Source organism: Lemur catta, chromosome 20 (genome assembly GCF_020740605.2).
Source record: "Lemur catta isolate mLemCat1 chromosome 20, mLemCat1.pri, whole genome shotgun sequence".
Classification (NCBI taxonomy): domain Eukaryota; kingdom Metazoa; phylum Chordata; class Mammalia; order Primates; family Lemuridae; genus Lemur; species Lemur catta.
Genome location: NC_059147.1, coordinates 4,617,171 through 4,634,540, shown reverse-complemented (window position 1 = coordinate 4,634,540; position 17,370 = coordinate 4,617,171). Strand labels below are relative to the sequence as shown.

The 17,370-nt window shown below is 39.6% G+C and overlaps 1 pseudogene; it reads right to left on the bottom strand.

The window, feature by feature from the left end:
* LOC123625486 overlaps positions 1-17,370 on the bottom strand; it is a 46,671-nt pseudogene that overhangs the window by 27,942 nt on the left and 1,359 nt on the right.

Here is a 17,370-nt window from a genome sequence, read left to right as displayed (position 1 = left end):
CAAAGAACACGGCTGCCCTATATTTCACATGGCACAAAAGGGCCAGTAGAACTTCTATTCTGATGGGTCTATTGTTATTTTATTTTACAAATGAGGAAATGACAAGCCAAGAATCACAAATGATTTGAAAGGAAATGTTCAGTGATACAATCCCGGGCTGTGGATTACCCGTGCTCTGGTAAAGGATCATATTCTTTTGATGAATGAAAATTTAGGCCTAATGATTTAGCATGTATTATGAGTTTTAGAAAAATATGAAATAATCTCACATCTAAATTAATAGAAGATCCAGATAATAAAAGAAACCCAAAGGCAAAGCAAGGGTAGGAATAATGTAGTTCCAGGAAGAGAGTCCTGCACCACATGTCCGGGGTCCGATGCCAGGCCCAGCTCTGTCACCAGGTGGCTGCTTAAGGGCTAAGGCAAGTCACCCAATCTCTCTGGGCCTCAGTTTCCTCATCTTTCAAACAAGGAGTCTTGTCTTTCAAACAAAAGATCTCTCAGGACCCTTCCAACTTTAAATGACACATTATTATTGCCAAGATCAGCATGGAAAACCAAGGGTACCTTCTTTTTTTTTTTTTTTTTTGAGACAGAGTGTCGCTTTGTTGCCCGGGCTAGAGTGCCGTGGCATCAGCCTAGCTCACAGCAACCTCAGACTCCTGGGCTCAAGTGATCCTCCTGCCTCAGCCTCCCGAGTAGCTGGACTACAGGCGTGCGCCACCATGCCTGGCTAATTTTTTCTATATATATTTTAGTTGGCTAGATAATTTCTTTCTATTTTTAGTAGAGATGGGGTCTTGCTCTTGCTCAGGCTGGTATCAATCTCCTGACCTCAAGCAATGCACCCACCCCAGCCTCCCAGAGTGCTAGGATTACAGGCATGAGCCACCGCGCCCAGCCCAAGGGTACCTTCTGAATTGGAAAAATGCCTGTTGGTTTTGATCAAGTATATGTAGGCACTATTTGTGTATCTTAGAAATTTTTAACCATTAATGTCTCCAATTCTTAGCTTTTCTAAACTACAGTGTGGTCTTTCTGGTCTTATACCAAGACTTCCTGAGATAGCCTTATCCAAACCTAAGATTAGAAATGAAGTAGAAATATATGACATATTTCATATATCTATTGATCTACAATATGTAAGATTTAAAGTATATATGATTCATGTTGCTGGAACTTTAACTTTTGCTATAGGTCTCAACATTTAATTATGAAAATTTAACCATATGGAAAGTTGAGAGAATTTTTATAGTGAACACCCATACAATCACTAGATTCTACAATTCATGTTTTACTAAATTTGCTTTCTTACCTATATATTCTCTTCTCCATCCCATAATCCATTTTTCTTTGTTTATTGTTTTTGGGGACAGGGTTTCACTCTGTCACCCAGGCTGGAGTACAATGGCACAGTCACAGCTCACTGCAGCCAAGAACACCTGTGCTCTGAAGCTATCCTCCCACCTTTGCCTTCTGACTAGCTAGGACTACAGGTGTGCCCCACCATGCCTGGCTGTTTTTAAAATTTTTTTGCAGAGATGGGGTCTCACTGTGTTGCCCAGGCTGGTCTCGAACTCCTAGCCTTAAGTGATTCTCCCAACCTAAGCTTCCCAGAGTGCTGGGATTAGCAGCATGTGCCACTGTGCCTGGCCCCCGTACTTTTTTCAAATGCATTTCATGGTCACATGTATCTACATGTGTTAAAATTACACAGAACCAAGTACACACACAGAGAAATGAATGCTTGTAAACCTGATGAAATCTGAATAAAGTTGATGTATTATATATATCATTGTATTTCCTGGTTGTGGTATTGTATTATAATCATGAAAGACATTACCATCAGGGGAAACTGGATTAAAGGTATATGAGCTATTTCTTACAATTGCACGTGAACCTACAATTCTCTCAAAATGAAAAGTTTAAAAAAGAAAGAAAGAAATGCATTTCAAGGTATGTTTCCAACGTCTAATTGGGGTTTTACCTTTCTGCCACACCTGATCCTTTGGAAGGGTGACGTTCAGGTGGAAGTGAATGTGGTTAGGCTGATACTGGAAGCCCAGGTAGAGTATCATTAACAGGGGGCTTTCAGGCTCTATGCTCACTATCAGTTTTCTCCAAAGAGGTGATGTTCATTGTGATCACAAAACGGTCCGTGCTTGTGTTGAGGCTGATGGGATGGGTTTCCATGCTCATATTTCTCCAGAGAATGATCTAGAATAAGAGACAGTCACTCTTCAAGTTTAAGATGGTCCATCCATTAACGCCTTTCAATTTCCTTTATATTGATAAGGTTGTGAAACTTTCTAGTCTTCCTCTTTGAATATTAGCAGCTAACATACTCCCAAGGGTTAAGGGAGAGTATACAGTCTAAGACCTAGAACACCTTTTTGTAAGGGTAAGGAATCTTTTTGTAAAAATTCCCAAAGATGGTCATAACTAAATAATGGCACTACCATCAATCTGAAACGATTTCCTCCAAGTCGTTGCATCCTTCCATCCTACTCTCCAGGATGGCCTGTGCCCTTCTATTTTATTCCCTGAGAATCAATTCCTACCTCAATGTCTTCCATTAAATCACGGACTTGGAGCAATGCATGATCAGAGGCTTAGTTTCACACTTCCGATGCTTCCGACAATGTTTCTGTCACCAAAATCCTTGCAGGGATTTAAAGCTAGTCCTGCCACCTGGAGACAAAGAAAAGTCCAGTTTCATCAATTACTGAAATATGTATAAGTGACCCCGTGATAGGTTACAAGATATCAGATATCATAAAGTAAATGTTGGGATTTTGCCCCTGCTAATATCTCAAATGAAATAAGATTTTGTGCTGTAACATCTATGAGGAATAATTAAAGACAAATCATATTATATTTGGGACCTTTAGAATTTTTTTTCTTTTACATCTTTGTACATGGAGGATTCTGTTTTACTAGGGAGTAAGGCAGCAATGCTATTTGTGTTTGTCAGGTAATGCTGAAAGAAATACAATGCATGGACATGATCAGGTTGGTATACCAAGTCAGTAATTATTGAGATATTCCCAAGCTTTGTGTAAATAATGAAGAGCTGAGATCATTTCAATTCACAGCACAGCAACTTAGTTAAATCCAAAAACCTGTTTAATGCTCTCAACTTTTCTCCCTGCCAGTGTAAAATAAAAACTGCTGCCACAAAACCTCTCTCATGTGGTCCGGTCAGCTTACATACATTTCATGGTACACTCCTTTCACCCAAATGCCTCCCTGGCCATCCAATCTCATTTTCATTCTGATCGGAATCAATTTCACACTCACTTGGACATTCACTGCTAGGTGTTTGTTCAAGAGCTCCTCCAAAGCCGAAGCCGATGGAAAGCATAACCTCACAGGAGCCGGGTGACTCAGAGTATAAGAGCTCAGAGGCAAAGCTGATATGTTTTGGCTACTGAAAAAGATGTCAAAATGGAAATCGGTTTTTGTATGTTCTCTAAAGGTCAAAAACTTAAAATGAAACTCTCCCCCCTTCTTTCCTCCTGTTAACCTGCTCAGCATCAAGAGATCAAGGTCACTGGAGATGCAGGAAACTGGCTCTCCTGTAGAAATGCTTCCTGGATGTTCCCAAGCACCACCAAAGACATTTCTAGCATGTCTTCTACCTGCATTTAGAGGGAAACGCCATGTGACTTGCATAACCTCCATGTATTGTGTTAGTGAAATAATGGTTTTAGAAGGGTGGAAGATTTGTCAGTGATGTAATGAAAAGTGACATTCAATGGAGAAGACCTTGGAACCCCACACAAAGTACCTGCAGTCTGGCTAAAGACTTATCATCCTTTTTGTTAACTAAGAGAGCCAGCCAAGGAAATGTTCCTCTGCCCCATTATGTAATTGTCCTAGACTTGCTCATGATATGTTTTTTTTCTTTTTAAAAGACAGCTTTAAGATAAATTTCACATATACAACTCACCCACCGAGAGTATGTAGGTCAATGCTTTTTAGTATATGCACAGGGTTGTGCAGCCATCACCACAATCTAATTTTAGGATCCATCCTCCCTAAAATAAACCCGACCTCCACTAGCAGTCACTATCCATTCCCCCATCCCTACTCTTCCTGTTCCTAGATAACCACTAATCTATTTTCTATACCTATAAATTTGCCTCTTCTGGATGTTACATATAGATGCATCACAACATATGGTCTTTTGTAACTGGCTTCTTTCATTTGGCATGTTTTCAAAGCTCATTCATGTTGGACCATGTACTTCATTTCTTTGTTGCTGAATAATATTCCATCGCATGGATACAACACATTTTATTTATCCACTGATCAGACAGATCATGGACATTTGGGTTGTTTCTGCTCTTTGGCTATTTAGCTATTTGGACAACGCTGCTATGAACATGAGCATACAAATTTTTGAATGGACATGTTTTCAATTCTCTTGGGTGTATACCAAGGAGCAGAATCGCTATGTTACATGGCAATTCTATTTTTAACATTTTGAAGAACTGCCCAACTGTTTTCTAAAGTGGCTATATCATTTTACAATGCAAAAATGTATAAGGATTGCAATTTCTCTGCATCCTTGCCAATACTTGTTATTGTCTGCCTTTCTTGGGTGTACAGTGGTATCCCATTTTGGTTTCGACTTACAGTTCACTAATGATGTTGAACATATTTTCATATGACTAGCAGATATGATTTACTGTGTGCTTACTATGTACCAACACTTTGCTAAGTCCTTTTCACTTGGTACCACAGCACTAGGTAGTCTCGGCTCCCTGGTATGGTGGAGAGGGAGCCCCCGAGAAGGCTTGGCAGAGTGGTTTCTTCAGCAGGGCACAGCTCAGCTGGATGCTCTTTGAAGGTCTAGGGAGAGGCTGGACCTTTCAAGATGAAAACGTTTCTAAACAGAATTGGCCATTTGCTTCTAGTGCACCTACCTGCTCAGCATCCTGCTCGGAGTTCTGCGAACTTTCCTCACCAGCTTCCCTGATGCTGTTGAGGGAGTGAAAGAGACGGATGGTCACAGGGAACCTGAAGCCCAGACTGCTGTTGTTCTGAAAAGGGATCTTCAGTAACTGCTAACTCACGTAAATAAGAGAATTGGTGACACTGACCTGGGAATATTAAGAAGCAAACGCACATCTCTGAACTGGTTATGATGGTTTTGAATTTGTGTTCTTATTAGCAGTTCAATATTCTTTACACATTTTAAATACATTGTTACAAAAAGCAACATTACAACTTGGCAAGGAAGGAAAATATATTATTTCATATTGCCTATAGGGGAGGATTCATATTTCATGCCATTCAAAAAAGCTGATAATTCTTTGGAGTGGTAAGTATACCAAATGTCTAGCTAATAAAACTAAGGTAAAAAAAGGAGTGCTGAGGAAAAGGGCAATGTGACCCAAATGCTGAGTAGACTGTCCACTTATATCTAGTCTATCTTGATATATCTTTTTTTTTTGAGACAGAGTCTTACTCTGTTGTCCGGGCTAGAGTGCCGTGGCTTTAGCCTAGCTCACAGCAACCTCAAACTCCTGGGCTCAAGTAATCCTCCTGCCTCAGCCTCCTGAGTAGCTGGGATTACAGGCATGCACCACCATGCCAGGCTAATTTTTTCTATATATATTTTTAGATGTCCATATAATTTCTATTTTCAGTAGAGATGAAGTCTAGCTCTTGCTCAGACTGGTCTTGAACTCCTGAGCTCAAACCATCTGCCCGCCTTGGCCTCCCAGAGTGCTAGGATTACAGGCGTGAGCCACCACACCCGGCTACCAATTGTCTTTTAACGTAGGTCATTCTCATGAAAAAAATCAAATAAGAAAGGTTAGGCAAATTGACAGGTATTTACTGAAATATTCACTATAGGTACTTCTATTTTTGTTTTGAAATTTTATTCTCACAGTTACATTTATTAAAAACTTGTGTAAAATAAAAAAATAAACGACATAGTAAACAATGTTAAAATTAAGACAAAGTATGTGCAACATAGATAGAAAATGTTAACATTCATGATAAATAAAGCTCTCTTACAAACAAGTAAGGAAAAGACAACCCAATGTGGGGAGGAGAATGGATGAAGGACACGAAGAAACAATTCAGGGCAGAAGTAAAAAGGTCAGTAAGTATATAAAATGATGCTCAGCCTCGTTAGTAATCAACCAAACGCCCCTCCACCTTTTCTATGTTTTCTTTTCTTGCTTTTGAAATTGGGAAAAGTGAGAGTGTGGAGAAATGGTTGGTGGGAATGTAAAATGGTGCTTTTTGGGTTTTTTTTTTTTGAGACAGAGTCTCAGTCTGTTTCCCAGTCTAGAGTGTCATGGTGTTAGCCTAGCTCACAGCAACCTCAAACTCCTGGGCTCAAGTGATCCTCCTCCTGCCTCAGTCTCTTGAGTAGCTGGGACTACAGGTGCACGTGACCACGCCCGGATAATTTTTTCTATTTTTAATGGAGACGTGGTCTCACTTCTGCTCAGGCTGGTCTCGAACTCCTGAGCTTAAGCGACCCTCCCACCTCAGCCTCCCAGAGTACTTGGATTATAGGCGTGAGCCACTGCACCTGGCCAAATGGTGCCTTTTAAGAGGGATTTTTGTTCTATCTATTGAAAATTTAAAAGCCCATCAGTTCTACTTTTAGCATTGTATCCCACAGAAGTATTTGCGTATATGTGCTCAAAGATACAGGTACAAGCATGTTCATGGACATGCTGTTTGTCAAAGTAAACAAATGAAAAAAATCTAAATGAACATTGAGTCCATTTATGTGTACTGACATGAAAAAATGTCCATGACAAGGTACTAAGTTTAAGAAAAAAATTCAAGGCTCCAAAAATTTTGTATACCTTAGCCCTATTTTTATTAAGAAAAAACCCCCAAAACCAAAAAGACCTTATGTACGCACAGAAAAAAGCCTAGAAAGTTACATGCAGCAAGTTAACGACAAACTGAAAACAGCAATTGTATCTAGAGAGTGGAACTGGCAAGAAGGACAGAGATGGTGAGGGCTCTAGCCTTTTACTGTGTACACTTTTGTTCTGAATTTTTAAATAAGCATGTATTATTTCTGTCATTATAAACCCCAAGGAAACCCAAACAGATTACATTTACGTGCTTATTGCAGAATATTCAAAAATACAGAAAATGGGAAAGAGAAAATTAGAATTCCCACTAATCTGACCACCTTCCTTTGCCTATGTGTAGGAAGCCCTTCTACTCCCTAGGCACAACCAATCATGGGGAAGTGACCTTGGTAAACGTGGCTGCGGCTGCAACAAATGCAAGGATCACGACCATGCTGATTTTGACGCCTGTTTCCAGGCTGTACTACTCTATCCACTGCCAGGAGTGGATCTATTTCGTCTCCCATTATTTCTTTAACAAACGCATCTCAAAGGCAATAAACCTGATAAATAAACAAATGAACATAAATGCAGCATATCCAAGGATGTCACTACTGATCAACTTATTCATAATCTTTAAAGAAACAAATATACTTGCTAATGTTTAAATTCAGGCTCCACAAATCCTGCAAAGGGCACAATATCCAGATTCTCTTTTTGTTTTTTGCTTTTCCCCTTTTTCTGTCTGGTTCCCTCCTGATCATCCTCTGCTTACGTGAGCTCACTTAGAAATCCGTGGGGCAAAGGCTGTCAGTGTCTGGAGGACCTCGCAAGCTTGCTGCAGCTTGTCACGAGCTTGCAAACCATAAACCGCTCTGCTGAATTTCCCAGCTACGTCATCTATGACCTATTGGAAACAAAGAACTTGGTCAAAATTACTTGCATATAATCATCAGACTTCAACAGTTTGAGATATTGTCTTAACCACAGCTGACTTTTGGTAACATTAAGCTCTAGGAAGCACAGGCTCTCCGAAACAGTTACTTTCAGAAGCTCTTCTGCAAATGCACAGAATTTATTTTCACTTCTTCCATACAGTACACAAAACGAGTAACAAGGTTATACAATGATTATAGTCCAAGAGCAAATGAGTATGGGAATAAGATGATAGGAGTACCTGTAAGTCTAAGAGCATGATAAAAGGTGAGGGAAACCTGGAAATCAAAACAGAAACAAACTTTTCTATTCAGAAGTATCTCCCCTCCCCCCCAGGTTTCCTACTGTTTGGTTCCCTCCATTCAGAGTTTGTGTTCAAGAGGGAACTAAAAGTGAATGACCACACAGCAGGTGGGAGGCAGAAAACCTCCCTGAAAAAACAAGCTGAGCAAACCGGACATGATCCCAGCACTTAAGAGTCTGCTGGTTTTGAACTGGACATCAACCCCAAGAGGCTCTGTGGACGCCAACTACTCGGTCCATTTCTAGAGAACAGCCCATTTATAGCTTAATCCAATCACACATTCGAGAAACCTTTATTAAATGCCTAGTGTGTACTGCCAGGTGCTAGAGCAGTTAAAGTCAGCCATGATCCCTGCCCTTGGGAACCACGCAGTCCCATAGGATGATTCCTGATTCAAGGGGTTTGTGAGAAGTCAAGTCATTTATAAAGTGATCTTAGAAGTGAGGAGCACCCAATTGTGGTTTTATACTGTGGGACTGAGGTGTAAATAAGTAGGCGTGAAGATATGGGTGAGATACATAGTTTCCACCCAATCACACATTTGCCAACAGCGGCCAGGGCTTGATGCCATTCTAGCTGGAGCCACGAAGGTCACTAGGGGGCCTTATGTGACCTGTTAGAACAGAACTTGTGACCTGGGCTGAATCATGGTAGATCCCACCATTTTCCTAATCTTTTAAAAAATGTATCTTCATAAAGTTATATAGTTGTCTCCAGAGAAATTCTGCACATTTTTGGTTACGCTGAATCCTACCTAGGCACTGGCTATATTTTTTTTAAATTTTATTTTCAAACTGATTGTCGCTGATATATAAAAATACAATTAGCTTTAGTATACTGATGTAGTATTCATCAGCACTGCTAAATTCTCTTCGTATTTCTAATAATCGTTCCACAGATTCTTGGATATTCTATACTTCAGACTTCTCTTTAAGCGAAAAAACACTCTTTGTTTAAACTACCATAGGTCAGGTTTTTCCCCCAGTAAACTGCTGAGCCCATGTTGAACATCTAACTTCCATAACCGCTGCAAACAGATCCAGAGTAAAAAGGACTCTTAGCAGGGACATGTTAGATTGCATATAAACAGTGTTTGTGTTACTAAAAAAAACAAAGGGGTGGGGGAAAGCAGGATGATTTTGTTTAGTCGACACTGTCCAAATGGCTTCCCCATTTGTTTCTCTGTGTGTGGGAGAAAGGAAAGGAGGTGAAAGGAAAATGCAGAGGAAGAGGAGGGGTTGTTGTGCAGAAGGGGTTGCAGCTGCTGACAAAGCAGAGCAGGTGACCAAAGCTTCTTCCCTGCCTAAAACATAGCCTATAATGGCATTAAATAATAAGTCATTAAGTACTGACAAGGGCATATAACCCATTGTGGAATATTTTCATAAGCTTGTTTTGGTTTTGCTTTTAATTGGGACATGTGCTGGTCTGTCAGGCATTCCTGGTATAGTTCTGCCAGGAGGTGAAAGTATAAGCCAGGCTCATTCTTATCGCCATTATTTTTGAAATATCACCATAATAAAAGGAAAGAATAAAAGTGCTTTTTCAGTGTCACAGGGCTACTCACTGGCAACTTCAGTTTTCCATGTTTACCTGGTCAGATGCATTCTGAAATGATGCTTGTAGGTAAGTGAAGACATCTGACTGTGAGTCCTCCTTTGGGCTTGAAGTCATTTCTGCCAGAGATTTTCCAGGAGGTGTGGCAGACACGTTCTGAAATGACGCTTGCGGCTGAGTGGTGAAGACATCCAGATGCGAGTCCTCCTTTGCTCTTGAAGTCATTTCTACCCGAGATTTTCCAGCACACGAGACAGGCCTGGTGAGCTCTGTTGTCACAGGAAGAGGCTGGCTGGTCGGCACAGACGCAACTGATAATACTGGTGGTGTGACTTCTGGTTGTATTGAAGGGAAGGGGTGGATGGGGTAACACAGGGGCTTGAATTAAAAGATAAAAATATGTAAAGGAAAAGGCTGAATCTGATCTTAACAAATAGTGAATTAAGACAGCGTTTCCCAGATTGCTCTGAAACGCCCACATCCCGTGAGATATTAATAGGCAATTCTGTTAAAAGATCCAGTGATGCTCAAATAGCTTTGAGAAAGCTGCATGCTGTGTTATCGCTTTAAGAAGCACAATTTTCGTTAGTGCATTTACTGTCAATCATTCAATAAATTAAATATCTATAATATAAGGTGCTTCCTGCAAGCTTTGGTAAGTTAAAACAACAAAAACAAAACCCCAAAACATCTATAGGGTGCTAAGCCATGTTCCTGAGAACTTGGAATACAGTGCAAAAGAAAATAAAAACCTCAGGACCCCCGCCCCCCATTTCTTATGCACAAAGGAAGGTAAAGACCTCAGGCACTGGGGAAGGTCTGGCCCCACCATTCATTCAGGAAATTTTTTTGAGGGATTTTTAATGGCCGCCTATACCCAAGGACATGCAAATTTTAACTTTAGGTCTGTAGGCTACATCTAGCTCCTAAAACTCAACTCTCTTCAATGTTACCCTAATAATGAATTACAAGTTTATCTTCACAGCTGTAGAACAGAGAAAAGACAGGATCAAAGTTTCTTCCACCCACCCAGGGACATCTACATACCTGATGCTTCCTTCACTCCCTTTTTCTCTTTTAACATTCACCTTATTTTATGTGTTATGTGTATTTTCCTGGGTCTCACAAGAATGTAACCATTTTGTCTCACTACTTCTATCACCCACTGTTTTCCTTCCCTTTCTGTTTGCCCTACTCCTCTATAAATACTGAAACTTTCAAATTCCCCTTCAGAAAAACAGCCACAGATTTGTCTGTGATGTGTATTTTTCCCAAGCGCATCCTCAACTTTGGCTTAATAAACCTCTGCTGATTGAGATCTTTGCCTCTGTTACTTATTTGGGGTCAAAAACAGCAGTGAACTAAATGAGCCAAGTTTCTCCCCTTGTGGAGCTTCCGTGCTGGTGATGGAGGCAGATAAATTACATCATGTATTGAATAAGTGCAAAGAAAAAAATAAGGGTTAGCAGACGGAGAGAAAGCGTGTGTTTTGGATAGGGTATGCGGAGGAGACATTTTTGCTGTGAGTAGAATAAAGGGAGACAGAGAGCTCTGCCAATGTATTAGAGAAGAGCATGTGAGGAGTGCAAAGGCCCTGAGGCCACAGCCTGCTGGGTTTGTTTGAGGAAGACCAAGGAGGCTAGATGAGCAAAGGTGGTAGGACTGGGACAGAAAAGATCCTGGGGGTGGGGGGATGTCAAGTGTCAGGCAACTGAAGGGAGTATGAACTTGACTTTGAATGAGATGGGAAGATATTGGGGGCCTTGTAGACCAGTGGCATGAACTGATTTCTGTGTTAAAGGCTCAACCATTCTGTCCAGAGGATAGAAAAGGAGGCAACAGCGGAACCCCAGACATCAGCAGGAGGCAAAAGCAAAAGTTTGGATGGGAGATGATGGTGGTGGCTTGGACCAAGGTGTGACAGTGTTGACACTGGTGAGGAGGGGTTAGTTAGATTTGGGACATAGGAAAGGCTCTGAGAAGTCCTGTAGTCAAAAATCTTTGTTTTCTTCCCTTCTGGTGACATTCTGTAGGGGTGACAAAACTCCATCGCCACCCTCTTGGGGTCCCATCTGGGCCCGAGAATGAAACGGACAGAAGATAAGTTAACAGGAGAAAAGGACACAAATTTATTTAATACAAGTTTTATGGGGCATAAAAGCCACCATAAAGAAATGAGGACCCCAAAGAAGCAGAGTCAGTAACTCATATACTGAGTAGGACAAAGAGTGTTAAGTTGTGAAAAAGTAAATTATGCGAGGAGGCTTAAAGGAGTTATTTTAAGGAGACAGAATTCTGTCTTGATTTCTTGTCCTTGAGGATAAGGATGTTGCATATTTCACTTGGAGATTTTATCTCTTGCTTTTAAGAAACAGCACAAAGGTCAGAGAGATCTTTTTGCACCTACTGTTTTTCAAGTGTCTGTAATTTACATATGCCAGAGAGGTATTTTTAACTCCTTCAGTTCCAAGGCCTACTGCTGGTTATTCTGTACAACACAGCTTGGAGAAGACTGATTTGAGGAAGTTTTACTTTGTCCTTGTTCTCTATTACACTGCTAGAAACACTTATTTTTGCAGTTATATTTACATATTATTTACAATAGCTAAAACATGGAAGCAAACCACATGTCCAACAAGAGATGAATGGTTAGGCACAATGTGGTATACACATACAATGAAATATTACTCAGCCTTAAAAAGGAAGGAAATTCTAACATATGCTGCAACATGCATGAACTTTGAGGGCATGCTAAGTGAAATAAGTCAGTCACAAAAAGACTGATACTGTACAATTCCACTTACATGAGGTACTTAGAATAGTGAAAATTATACAGACAGAAAGTATTAATGGAATGGTATAATATTTGCCAGGGGGAAAGGTAGAATGGGGAGTTACTGTTTAATGGGTTTTACAAGATGAAAAGTGTTACGGAGATGGATGGTGGTGATGGTTGCACAACATAATATTCATTCACTCACTCACTCATTGATTCATTCATTCATGGTGCTGTGGCTCACGTCTATAATCCCAGCAGTTTGGGAGGCCAAGGTGGGAGGATGACTTGAGGCCAGGAGTTCAAGACCAGCCTGGACAACATAGTGAGATTCTGTCTCTAAAAGAAATTTTTTTAAATTAACCACATGAGGTGCCATGTGCCTGTAGTCCCAGCTCCTGAGGAGGCTGAGGTGGGAGGCTCTCTTGAGCAAAGGTGTTCAAGGTTACAGTGAGCTATGATCAGGCCACTGCACTGTAGCCTGGATGACAGAGTGAGACCCTGCGGGGTGGAGGGGAAGAAGAAACAAACAATCAGTTTTATTTGTTTTTTTTGGATTTTTTTTCTTTTTTCTTTCAAACAATTTTAAAACAGACGCCCAAAAAATGTGGGGAAAAGTTTGAATTGCTATTTTACCAAAGAAAATACAGGAATGGGTTAATTATGCACATGAAAAGATGCTCATCACCATTAGTCTTTAGGGAAATGCAAATTAAAACCTTGAGATACCACCACATCTACCAGAACAGCTATAATCAAAAAGTCAGACGATAGGAAGACATTGGTTGGGATGTGGAGAAACCGGACCTCATGCATTGCTACTGGGAATGTAAGGTGTCTACTGACACCTTAGAAAACAACTTAGCAGTTTCTTAATAAGTTGAAAACAAACTTAACATCACCTAGCAGTTGCACTCCTAGGAATCTACCCAAGAGAAATGAAAATACATATCTAAACAAAGACATGTATATGAATGTTCATATGAGCATTATTCATAATAGCCAATACTGGAAATCATCCAAACGTCAGATGAGGGGTAAATGGATAAACAAAATGGGCGCATCTACATAATGGAATACCATTTAGCAATCAAAAGGAATGAACTACTGATGCACTCTCCCACATGGATAAACCTAAAAACCCTACACTAAATGAAAAAAGCCTGGTGCAAAAGACTATGTATTATATACAATGTCTAGAAAAGGCAAATTTATACAACCAAAAAGCCGATCGATCATTGGTTGCCTAGGACTGAAAGGCGAGGATGGTGATTAATGCAAATGGACAAAAAGAAACCTTTTGGGGTGATGAAAATGTTCTAAAACTGAATTGTGGTGATGGTTGCACAACTCTAAAAATTTACTAAAATTATTGAATTCACTTAGAATGAGTGAATTTTATGGTATGTAAATTATACCTCAATAAAGCTATTAAAAAATGTTCTGAGAAATTCTAACTGCCCATCCACCTTCCACTACCAACAAATAAAATTTTAGAAGTCTGAACAAATATTATAATACCAGAGGATTAGAGTATAGCTTCTATATCAGATTGCAACTTGTAAAAATGCCAGTAGATCACTGTTCCATTCATTAACTACTAGAAACACACACACAAAAACATACCACAGCTCCAGATCACAAATCAGGCTGTTGCACCCAGCTAAGTAGTTATTTGAAATGGAAAATGAAAATGCAGCCAAGTTCAAGTTTTCTTTGACTGCCACTGACAAGGTCCTTTCAATGACACAAATTTTTTGTCTGAGAAAAATGAAATTTCATACAGTTCGGCAATTTAAGTCATCTGATATTATACCAATATTATGCAACTACATTTTTTTCTTTTTTTCAGACAAGGTCTTGCTCTGTTGCCCAGACTAGAGTGCCATGGTGTCATTACAGCTCACTGAACACTCCAACTCCTGGGCTCAAGTCATCCTCCTGCCTCAGCCCCCGCCCCCCGCCAACCCAGTAGCTGGGACTATAGGTGCGCACCACCAAGCCTGGATATTTTTTCTATTTATATAGACAGGATTTCACTCTTGCTCAAGCTGGTCTGAAACTCCTGGCCTCAAGAAATCCTTCCACCTCTGCCTCCCAGAGTGCTATGATTACAGGCGTGAGCCACCGTGCCCTTGATTACTTTTTCGGAAAGAAAATGTACCTGGTTTAGACACCTAGAAAATGTTAACGTTTTATTTTGTAAATGTATTTGACAAAATATTTTTGCACATTTCTGTCAATCAGCAGTCAAATTCATGCCTTTATAGTTCAGAAACAAGCTATACTGAAATAACTTCTTTAATTGGCAAAGTATATACCTGAGAAGACACTTGGCTGCTGAGATAATATATACATGCACATTGTAAATAAGCACAAGAACATACAATGATATACATTTTCCTCTCTCCATAACAAAAGTTTACTTCAAATATGTATGCTAGCATAGACCCAGCTAGGATACCAGTAAGACATCTTCCCTTCTACTTCTTATTTAATTTTATTTTTAATTGACAAATAATAATTGTATATATTTATGAGGCTCTTCTACTCTTATCCAAGATGAGTATGTCGAACAATAAAATGGTTTAGTTTCCTTTTCCTATTCTTCTTGGTAAGAAGCTACTCCTTAGCCTAAAGCTCTAAATGCTTACTTTATCCCTTACCTAACATATTCCTTGCGTCCCCAATCATTCCCCTCTCTCCTCCACCATATCTTTTGAGCTAGATAGCCTCTTCCTCCCCTTTTCCTGTCCACCCTTCACCTACACTCCCTTCCATCCACACTGTGTCACCTGGCTTTGCCTAAAAGTTGGCGCATACACAGATGTACTGCTATACTCTTGAGTGTAATATAAAATCACAACTATAAAACAATGGCATTTTTCTGTCAGACCACATTTAAGTAAGTGCTGATAATATCCAGTAGTCACCTTTAAAAGCCTATTCTAATAACACTAATATAAGTCAAAGTATTTTTTATGAACCAAAGAAAAGCTAAATATATAATACATTCCATATCCTTACTTTTAAAATTTCTTCAAAACCCTGAGAAGACTTCAACATTACTGGTTTAGAAAATAATTTTTGAACTCTTACCAAGAGCTAGGCATTGGTGTTATAATCCAACAACCTTATGAAGTGGGTACCCTTTTAAATTCAGCTGAACCATAAGAAATTGTCTTTTTGTAGGTCAAAATAGGTATCACTCACATCTTCACAGACAAACTAAGCCCCAGGTTACACAGTAGTAAGTGGCAGAGTTACTACCCAACGTAATCTCTAACCATGACAGATTTTTCCCATGTTCACAATGGGAAAGACATGCCTTGGCAGCAGTTTGTGAATGAAATAAATTCAGATGGAAAAAATTATTTCCCAAAAAGACTCTGGCTACAAGGCCAACAGGCACTAATTCTAGGCCTAAGTTCCAAAGAAGTCAATATACTATTATCCTGTATTATTGGAAATAGAGGGTCTGTCTAGATTAAAAGAACAGCATTGTACATGTCACTGGTCAGCTATTCACAAGTTATGTCACTTCAGTTACTAATCTGAGACCTAAGTCTCTTCTTCTTTAAAGTCGAATTAACTCTTGACCTACATCTTGGTGTTGGCATAGGTTTAAAATGACATATGTGGGAGTATCTGAAAGAGTAAATAGTGAGTGTGACATATGTAAAGTATTATTTGTAGATCTGAAATTCTCAGTCATATGCTAGGAAAGGCTGAACTGAATTTACTCTGTGATGTGTCTGAGGACAGGACTGGAAATCAAAGGGTGGAAATTGCAAAGGCAGATGTTATCGTCTTGGATGTCCAACAATGAAACAGGTTGTTGGGTGAAGCTCTGAGTTATCTGCAGTTGTAACTTGTCCAAAAGAGATTGGCTACATCAATTAAAGATGTCATAGAGTATATTCTTATATTGCATTCTTAACTTCTCAAATCTACTTCACTAATTATTTTAAGCTATTCCCTGAAATAAAATGCACATGCAAAGGATAAACACTTGGTGGTACTAAGAATACAGAAAATAATTTCAAAAGGGCAGTCCCAAGGTAATTATGAACATCAGTAGCACCACAGAAACAAAGTGAAAGGAATATAAGGCCCCCTGCATGGGTTCTTCCATTAGGAGTGGGACGAAGAGGGATAAATTCCATCAAACTGCTATTATTTAGTTAAATACAAAACTTCAGTCCCACCTTTACACAGGCATTTAGAAAACATGGAAAGGGTACACTTGTCACAAGTACACCACCTCCCTCCCCGTACCAGCCGCACTCACTTCCTCAAGTATGCACACCATGATACCAAAACAATCCATTGAAACTCTTTAAAATTTTCAACTGTGAAAACGTGATGTTTTGATTTCTGGTTAACAGGCCCCTAACAAAGCAATTTTAACTTTTCCTTGGGGCTTGGCTGGGAGAGCAGAAGGGGTAGGGTACTATCACTGAAGATATAAAAATTATAGTCTTATTTCATTCATTCCTTCACCTTAGTCTACATACTCAGAGGTAAAATTTCCCTGAGTATTCTATGATAGCAGATTTCAGCCACCAGGTGGCACAATTTTAGAAAATAAATAAATCAAGAGCAAGCAATATATTAACTCTAGCCAAAAGAAAAGGGGTAAGCATTCTAATAACACACTCCAGCAGATCTATAATTACGGGAGAGAACCTTATATTTTAATGCCACTTGGTTTTTCTTTAGAAAGATTTTGCTATTGTGTGCCTGCACAGGAAGAAATTTACACTACAGTTATAATTTCTAATGTTGTTTTAAAATACGCAAAAAACAAGGCTGGAAGAGTCAGTTGTTCAGTCTGAAGAACCCGCTCTACAGGGGAAAAAAACCCTGTAAATTAATACTTTATGCTTTCTAACACACATTTCTAAAAGGCTACATTTCAGAAAGCCCTGGTATTATTTAAATTAGTATTTTCCAAC